Below are 8,683 nucleotides of genomic sequence, written 5' to 3'. Positions count from 1 at the left end.
TGCCCAGTATTGAGATAAACCCTTTAAACCGACGATTGACACAACATTGATATGGTATAACAAAAACCGACGAACATAAACACTTGTGCAAAATGCAAGAGAAAAATTATGAAGTAAACAGAAAGTTTTATAAAATTGCTGAAATATATAAGCATCAGCCCAAACCAAGGGCAAAAAGTAACTCATGTCTAAAACATGGCACCACCATTGTTCTTAAATTACAAACCAAAGAAATAGAAAAATAATACAAAAAGTAAAAAAAACAATCTCTCAAGCATCAATAAGGGTGTCGGTTGGCTGATCTTTGGAACCTTTGGGGTCGTCGACCTTGTCAATAGGTCTGTCGGTCACTAGCACCTCATCATCAGTGTCTATATCATCGGGATTGGGCTTGACAGTCTGAGTCGTTAAGGTAGTAACCTTGATCTAGATTTGAGAGAAGTCCAAACCTAGGAACATAAGGACAGCTTACTTGCGGAAGTCCTCGAAGCTGTCCCCATAGTAAGCCCCCATTTCATTAAAATAGGGTTGGGACACTTGGTACTCCTCAATGGCCTCCTCCTTCACCTTGCCTATGTGATCAAGAAGCACCGCCACCTCATACTTCAGATTTGCATTCTCCTTCGCCAGCTCATCGGTTTGGTGAGTCATCCCACTAAACTTGGCCTTCAGATCAATCACCTCTTGACCAAGAGCCCAAGACGATTCTTTGAACTTTTTCAAAGCATTTACTTCAGAATCTAGACAATCCTTTAGGTGCCTGATCGATGCCTCATGAGATGCACAGTGAATTTGCAAAGCTCGCATTCTCACTAAGCCCTAATAGAAAAGGGACAAGTTAATATCAATAAGCAACGAATAAAATAAAGGGACGAGTATATAAAAAGGGGGTGAGTCTATAAAAATGGATGAATGAATGAAAATAAAGGGACGAATCCATGTAAAGGGACGAATGGAATGAAAATACAACATACCCTAATTATGTCATAGAGACTAGAGTCACCTAAAGGGTCAATCTCATGCTTCGAACACTCGTCTAGATCAGCATCCCAGTCGATGGAACGGGCAATATCCACTACATACTCCTTATCCTTCACTAGTAAAGGAAGAGGAAGAGAGGCGACGAGGCCTTGGGAAGTCATAAGATCCTTCCTAACCCCATGGCGAGGAGCATCGACAACAACTTCGCCTGTCTTGAGACAAGTGGAAGAACCACTACCACCTTTACCTGACGATTGAACATTGGAAGCATACTTTCTCTTTTTGGAGACATTAGGAGGCAAAACCGATGATCCCCCACCTTGAGCCCTCAACGCAGCAACCTTCTTGATCTTCTCCTACCTGTTCTTTGCTGTTTGTTTATTCTTCATAGAATCCATTTTTAAAACCAATGAACAGGTCAATAAGTGGGAAGTTTGAACTAGAACAAAATAAAGAGTGATGAGCAAAAGCACTTACGAACTCTCAAAATTCGATCTAATGGTCAAGCCTCCTCAAAAGGGACAGGTCCACCACAGAAGGCGTGAAAAGTGTCCAAGTTGATGAGCCTCTTCCAAGACCTCTCCTTAAAATGTATCTCAAAGACCTTCTCCAAAAAGCCTCTTGCTCAAGAAGAATCATCGGGCGAGCTATAGTTGTAACAAACAAAAAGTTACATCAATTGAATAGAAAGCATAAACCAGCGACCCATTAACACCAACGACTAACCTGACTTGTTCAAATACCCCCAAGAGTGGTTGTAGAAAGACCCTATGCTATCCCACTCGTCTAGATGACACACCTAGTTAACCCTTTGCACAAAGAAGAACCTAGCCTTCCACTAACGATTGGAGTCAGGCATATCAAATATCAATCTTAAGGCAACTCGATGACACACAAAATTTTAAAAGCCCTTGGATCGAGGGAGCTCTTGGGGCTTGTAGCAATAGAAAAACTCCTCTAAAGTTAGGGAGCAACGACCTCCACTGAGCTAACCCTATAACACCTTAGCCCCAGTGAAGATCCTCTAAGCATTAGGGGCTATCTGACTGATGGACACACCCATTTAAGGGGCCAACCAATGATGCGAGGAGGATAGGGGTCAATGAAGCCTTGCTATGAAGGCGGTCTCATAAAAACCTACATTAGACAACCTCCCATCATAGCACTTCTCCCCTATGTCACCCTTCCTAATGGGCACATTGTTAGGTATTTGGAAGTGAAGCCTCAGCCTATTGAAGACCTCATCACTCATATTGATTGGAAAATCATGGATAGACCAGTCGTGGGGAAGGACAATCTCCCTTGGACATCGCCCAGAGGGACTAGCTTCCTCCAAAGGGGGATCAGACGTTGACTCTCTGTCAAAAATCAACAAATCCTCTGATGTGTACTCAAGCCTAGAATGACTAGACAAGTCGTCGTCCGAACCTATATGGACTGATGGGGTATGATCACTCATTGCTTCACTATCTCCAAACATCTCCCACCTACAAGCAACGAATGAAAACTAAGATTCTACTCCACCTCCTATATAACTAACTATAAAGTTGTGATTTCCAACTATATTGTGTTGGCTTTACTTCCGTGCTATATTTGATTGTAATTTCTTCAATCATTTTCCCTGTATGTATGTGGGATTAATTGTAAGGTATTTGATTGTAATTTCTTCAATCATTTTCCCTGTATGTATGTGGGATTAATTGTAAAGGATGAGTGTTAGAGATCGGTGAAGATTCAAACTTCAAGAGATAAACAAGTGGATTTCGCGACTGCCTCGCGAGAAGCTTACACGCGAAAAGAGCCATATGTAGAGCACATGACTGGAAGTTGAAGAGTCATGCGAGGCTGTATGTTTTCACGAGTGTCTCATGAGTAAGGCCAACCTGCAAAGGACCCGCAAAACTTTTTGTTTAGCAAAAAGTTATGTTTTGCTTTACCAAGTCTTTACACACTCTATATATACCATCGTTACCCACAAATTGTAAGGAGTTCTTTTCAGAGAAAAAACCCTAGAAAATACACTTGAGAGTTAGAGATTTTCATATCCACAATCATCTACACATTTCTTTGTGGTTTTCCTTAACTCCTACCTCTTTATCTCTATATCTTTGAGAGGTTGCCAGCCTAAACAATTACCACACCCATTCTGAGTGTAAAGTGAGAATTTGGTGCTACTAGGAAGTATTGGAAGGAGCCATTCATTAGTGAATGCAATAGGGTTGAATTATGGGATTCGGAAAGCTAGAAAAGATAAGGCTCCGAGAAATCAGCTGGTAGTAGGAGCTTAGAGGACTCAAGTACATGGGGTAGACTAGGCTTGGAGGGTTTTTTGTTATTCGTGTACTCCAACTTTATTCTCTAGTGGATCAATTTCAACTTGGAAGGTCGCAGAGAGGTTTTTTGCCGTGTTCTTTGATTTCCTCTTTGATAACACGTCTTAGTGTTATCTTGTCTTGGCATCTCTTTTCCTTACTCTTTAAGCTTTCTTTTTATTGTTGACAATGAATGAATATGGCTTAGGGTAGTTTTATCGGTTCATTGCGCTCATTTACTCTTGTTCCACACTTAGTATAAGTAAAAGTAAAAGCTATCTAGCCGTAATTTTTTAATTGGAGGTCTGAACAAGCTCTTGTGTTTTAGCACAAATTCAAGCTTTCACTAACGAAAAAAGAAGGAAAAGGAAAAAGAGAAAAGAGAGATCGATGAAGCATACCTAAGAAACAGGCGAACGAATAAACAGACGAAGCAAAGGATCTGATGATTGAGCTTTAGGATTAGAATTTAAAATTTTTAAGTAATAAGGATAATAACGACATTGAACTATTTATAGGATGGTTTGGCACGAAAAACGAAGCGTTGCGACTCTTGGTTCCTCAAATCAGAAATTGACATGTGTCTTTAGCCCTATCAGAAGGACATAATTACCCTTATTTATGATGCATGACACTAAGGAAAAGCATTTATGACAACTCCGCCACCTATCGTCCACCCTGACGACTCACAGAGTAGGGGGTAGTTGATGAGGATAATTTTTTATTGATCAGTATGGGGGTGCCCAAAAGGGATGACCAACCCGAAAAAGGATGATCGACCCCAAAAGGGATAACCAACCCGTGGGCCGATGAATCAGGCAATCCTGATCCTGATGACCCATCCCCCTAGGGTTTCCATGGGGCTTGCGTGGGACCCACTGACACATACTTACATGGAAATTACTTGCACATCACGACCAAAGGCCCTACCACGCAATCAAATCTCTTTTATATGGAAAGGTGATCCCAAATATCTTGGGACCCTTCTCTTTACAAGGAAATTTCCCCGTATCAAGGGATTTGGGTTAGCTCTCTACCACTATATAAACCACAAACCTTACCCTTCTTGAGGTACGTGAATTCTCCCTAACTCTTGCACTCTTGAGTTTTTGGAGATTCTTCTATCACTGACTTAACCTTCAGAGGGACTTTGGCTAGTACCCCACCAGTACCCTTTAATTGGTTTTTCTCTTTTGTTCTTCAGGTACACCCATTGGCACGTGTGTGGACGATTAACTCACTGATGATTTTTGTGCATCATATATACACACACACACACCAAAGTTTACATCACACAATATTATATCATATCAAATCATAAATTCAAAATTACTTAATTAATATTATGGTTAAATAATATAAATATATAACATGTGACATGAGTATATTAACGAAGAAAAAAAAAATCATGTCATATGTGACTATGTGAGTAAAATAAACAAGAAAAACACATTTCAAAGAAAAATAATAATAAAAATGTTATATGAAATTCATCCCTATTACCGCTCCTTTATGACCAAAATGCACTGCCATACGAATATATTATCATATATACATATGCAACTGCACCTAATAGTCCGGCTTTGATTGACTTCCAGTTTCCTCAGGGAGATCATAAATGATAACCAAATTAACCTTTTGTTCATCAAGGACTTGGGCGAGGTGGTGACTTGAAATAAGAATTTGTCAAACTATCTTCAAACTCTTTGATTATCTATCTCTGTGTTCTGGTCTCTGAGCTTCTTGAATTGTAGTAACTGCATAACTATACTCAACAAAAGCCTTATGTAACATGCTGGCATGATTTCTGTTTCATACAAATATAATTGCCTGCCTGATGAAATTATATCATAATTTAATAATTCTGTAATTAATCACTTGAATTTTGGCAAGTTCACCTTATACTATTCTGAAGCCTCTAAAAGATAATTACTTATCCAAAAAAAAAAAACAAAAAAAAAACCTCTAAAAGATAGTTTCCGTCTTTACAAGAAGCTGATTGTAATATTGATCCATATCTAGGATGTGAATTTTTTGACCACATCAAATTTCCATTTTTATTTAGCTTTCTGCTTAATGTGTATTAGTTAATTGCTAGGCTTGATGGTACGAAACTGCAATATCATGGACGCCTCACGATGAAGCTTTTAGAATGTTGCTTCATTTATTTAAAAGGAGCTGGTTTATGAGCACTTTATTAATTTGTATCAAATACGATTGGTTACAACATCAATCCTTTGACTTGTGGATTTTTCATTGTTATTATTCATGATAAAAAGAGATTAATCTACTAGATCGGTACAAAACATGGATGGTACGTGATCTCTTAAACGCAGCTACCACACCCCACATCTATATTTTCTAGTACTATTATATATAAACATTCTTTACATGGATAAAAGCTGACTGTTAACCTTTGATATGTTCCCATCTGTGGAACCTCAAAATAAGTGAACTCAAGTAGAGAATGATCTGCCCTGGCATGGATTGGACAATTCTTCTCAATCCAGAACCCACAAGAAAAACATTACTTTCATTGCTTTGTTCTGGTACCATTTGATCCAATCTTCTATTCAGTGCTCCTATCTCACCTAAAATCCGCTGAACATTCTTGAAATTCTTAATCTGCGAATCCATTTGAATCTGCAGGCTACAAAGAGAACCATCCAATTCAAGTAGCTTCTTGGAGTACCTGTACTTCTTGTAGTAGTTCCACCAAGAAACCTTCGAGCACTTGCCAACAAGCTGCTTTGCTTTAATCAACTCTTGGATCAACATATGTAGTTCATCCATTAAAGCATTTTCTGGGTCTTGGTCTAAATGGTAAATCTCATTTAGGGTTGAATTTGCAGAAACAATCGTGGTTTCAAGGTGTTTGAGAATGGATTTGAATTTAAAAGCTCTTCCTGTAACATGCAAAACTCCCTGGGCTGCAGTTCCAATAACTGCCTCCCCAATACATGTTACAGCTTCCATTTGTGAACTTTTTTTTGCGACAAAAAGTACCCACAATCATTTCTTTGCTACAAAAACAACTTTTATAACAGGAAAGTGGAAGTAATTTTAAGAAGTTTCTTCGTTTTTTCATTTGATAAATGCTTGTATTATGAAATATCTTACGGTATGAACTGACTTGTACTTGGTCTTAACTCTTTAACTATATTTCTCTTTGAAATTTCCTGGTTTGTATTACGTACTCACGGCCAGGATGGAACCAGAGCTTTGAGTTAGAGGGGCAAAAGTACAAACAAATTTTTTTTCTTTTTTTCTTTTTTTTCTGAAACTCCAAATTTGTATTCATTTAAAAGAGAAATATTGTTCACAATATTTTCACAATAAATTATAAGTAATAAGATATTATTAGTTGTTATGAGTGGGTAAAAGAAGTAATTTAAATTGTGGATTTAAATTAAAACCATTAAGAACTTACTACGTGTGATTTGTTATGAAAATATTGTCGACATCGCACTTCTTAATTTAGAAAGTTAAGTGTTATTTTTTTTTTAATTTAAAAAAATTAGAGGGCCGCTGCCCCCAAGTCCAAGTATAGTTCCGTCATTGCTCACGGTACAACTACATTACTTAGGAAATAAGGATTTGAGTAGCTACAGCTGGCGTGGCCAGGTGCAAAATCTAGAAGTGCCACTTAATAAGATTTTCCTATCTAGACAAACTCATTGTCTGGAAGGGAAGGTTCCCAAACAATATGAGAGAAATAAGAGGAGCTTGACGAAGTTTGATTTCAACTCATTGCGAAACAGCAGGGTAGGAAATAAAGTTTAGAAAAAACGTTAACTTTGTAAAGTTTCGGGTTTCCAATTCCACACGTTGATCTATCATTTTTCAAGGGAAAAAAGCGGCTCAAGATCTTACTAGTGTAAAGCGTGTTCTGGAACAGGTCAAAATAACTCATTCGCTACTACTAGTGTAATTAGCAATTACCCTACAATTTCAGACACTCTATTTTTTCGTAAAGATTGGAGCATTTGGGTTAATTTTCTGGAGAGGGTTGGGCTCATATCTTTTTGGGCCACAAGACTCGGGATTGGAATTTGGGTTGTTGTTAACTTTCTCCACCTTAATCCTTCTCCAATAAACGCTATTGGGTTCAGAAACCCAGCCCATCTCAGTTTCATAAATCATAGCTATTGGGGGCCCATGAAAAAATAAAAAATAAAAACTACAAAATTGAACCCGACGTGAATCGAACATCACGGTACAACTACATTACTTAGGAAATAAGGATTTGAGTAGCTACAGCTGGCGTGGCCAGGTGCAAAATCTAGAAGTGCCACTTAATAAGATTTTCCTATCTAGACAAACTCATTGTCTGGAAGGGAAGGTTCCCAAACAATATGAGAGAAATAAGAGGAGCTTGACGAAGTTTGATTTCAACTCATTGCGAAACAGCAGGGTAGGAAATAAAGTTTAGAAAAAACGTTAACTTTGTAAAGTTTCGGGTTTCCAATTCCACACGTTGATCTATCATTTTTCAAGGGAAAAAAGCGGCTCAAGATCTTACTAGTGTAAAGCGTGTTCTGGAACAGGTCAAAATAACTCATTCGCTACTACTAGTGTAATTAGCAATTACCCTACAATTTCAGACACTCTATTTTTTCGTAAAGATTGGAGCATTTGGGTTAATTTTCTGGAGAGGGTTGGGCTCATATCTTTTTGGGCCACAAGACTCGGGATTGGAATTTGGGTTGTTGTTAACTTTCTCCACCTTAATCCTTCTCCAATAAACGCTATTGGGTTCAGAAACCCAGCCCATCTCAGTTTCATAAATCATAGCTATTGGGGGCCCATGAAAAAATAAAAAATAAAAACTACAAAATTGAACCCGACGTGAATCGAACACGCAACCTTCTGATCTGGAGTCAGACGCGCTACCATTGCGCCACGGATCCGTTTGTTTACAACCTCGCTTATAATAATTATTATTCTACTAAAATTTTCATTTTCCAATTTTTTTTGGGTGAACTCAACGGTGCGTAACAGGTTTGAACTGAACATTGGATGTAACAAACACTACCCAGTACCCACTATGCGATTGCTCCTTTTCTTGATGTTCAATAATTTATTGAGCACCCTTAATTACAATCACAAAAGATGGGGAAAAGCTTGCCTTAAAGCTTACAGACCACCTTATTCTTGTTTATCACCATTTTTATGCTTATGATTAATATTGTGTTACACTTATACCATTATACACACACTCGAAATTAACGAAGTTGCTGATAGTAACGTAAAGATGGTATATATATACATATTAATATACACGGTACAACATGACTTTTGCAAGTAAAGAAACTAATGAGTAAAATTATAGCTCGAAATTATTTAGCCTGTCGCCTTGATCATTAATATGTTTTACAGTTTAAGGCTGA

General features: G+C 38.0%; 1 non-coding gene across 1 annotated transcript; it reads right to left on the bottom strand.

The window, feature by feature from the left end:
• Nucleotides 1-8,131: 8,131 nt before the first annotated feature.
• On the bottom strand, nucleotides 8,132-8,203 carry TRNAW-CCA (transfer RNA tryptophan (anticodon CCA)). The gene has a single exon. It is a non-coding gene; the product is annotated as a tRNA-Trp (tRNA).
• Nucleotides 8,204-8,683: the final 480 nt, after the last annotated feature.

This window comes from Quercus suber, unplaced genomic scaffold (genome assembly GCF_002906115.3).
Source record: "Quercus suber isolate HL8 unplaced genomic scaffold, Cork oak 2.0 scaffold_125, whole genome shotgun sequence".
Taxonomy (NCBI): domain Eukaryota; kingdom Viridiplantae; phylum Streptophyta; class Magnoliopsida; order Fagales; family Fagaceae; genus Quercus; species Quercus suber.
Note: the sequence above shows the minus strand (reverse complement) of the source record. Positions and strands in the feature narration are given on the sequence as shown.